The 1,196-nt window shown below is 42.0% G+C and overlaps 1 protein-coding gene across 1 annotated transcript in view; it reads right to left on the reverse strand.

Moving 5' to 3' along the window:
• PFDN4 (prefoldin subunit 4) overlaps positions 1-1,196 on the reverse strand; it is a 20,578-nt gene that overhangs the window by 1,999 nt on the left and 17,383 nt on the right. The window lies entirely within an intron of this gene.

Genomic DNA, 1,196 nt, shown 5'->3' on the forward strand with positions numbered 1-1,196 from the left:
ATGTTCCTGAGAAGCATCTACGGTACCAGTCTATAGAGTGTGTTTTCTTTAGTGAATTACCGGTATGTTTACCGGTAATAAACTTGCACTGTTTTATGTGTATGTTTGATTACATACAGCCTTGTGACAGTTTTCCTGCATGTCATAAGCATTTGAATATAAATGAAAATGTTAAAATCAAATCTGATATTGTTTTACCTTTTATTTGGTGTGTGGAAGGTGTGCGGAAGAGGGGGTAGTCTTATACGGCGAGTATATAACAAACTCTGTATTTTGAGTGGAAATGTTAGGGGGTCGTCTTATACGCCCAGTCGTCTTATACGCCGGCAAATACGGTAGTTCTACCTGAGGTTTATTAAATGCGCGTTTAAGTCATGAAAAGTTGTGCTTTTATGACATTTAAAGCAGGAAGACAAACATTTTAAATAATATTCAAGCTAATTAGGCAACTTTCAAGAGAATTAGAAACTATTTAACTGCCATCAGCTTCTCATACACAACGCGACTGCCCTCTCAGGCGTAGCTGGAGGACCCGTGAACTGGAAACTAATTTGCTTAAGTCTCAAACACGTCAATGAACTTACACTCTGACCTAGTAATTACACTTCACTGATTATTTTCTTAAAGAATTTCTTAACTGTGAGCAAAGATTAAAGTATACAAATGCTCACTAGAGCATCACTTCTGGAAAATACTGGAAACATTAGGACAGGAGCTGAGTCAATGTCCACCAACATGGCATTAAGTCACCACACATGGTGTTTTCACGTATGTGTGCCTGGCCCAGAGCAGGCTCCCAGGGAGCATCTGCTGGGTAAACAAACATTAATGTTAACTGACCCAAAGGTGAAGCGAAAGGAAGAGGAGAGGACATAGGGAAAAGCATGGAGATGCCCATCATGGACGACCACCTCTGGGCAGTGGGACTGCGGGTGGTTTTTCTGTTGCTTTGTAATATCCTGTGTTTTGTAAACACTGTTAACTCAGCGCAGGCTCAGGAATCGCGAGCTCATTCCCCGTGTCACCTTGAATAAGCGCCGAAAGCTAAGCCTCTAGTCTTCAACTCTAACTGGAACTAATGGTACCTGTCTCACAGAGTACTTGTGAGGATGAAATAAACACTTGAAACGCATTCGGAGCACACGTGGGGCACTGTGAGACCCAGGAAGTGTTACCCAGCATCCATTACTTTCCCT

Source organism: Myotis davidii, unplaced genomic scaffold (genome assembly GCF_000327345.1).
Source record: "Myotis davidii unplaced genomic scaffold, ASM32734v1 scaffold343, whole genome shotgun sequence".
Lineage (NCBI taxonomy): Eukaryota > Metazoa > Chordata > Mammalia > Chiroptera > Vespertilionidae > Myotis > Myotis davidii.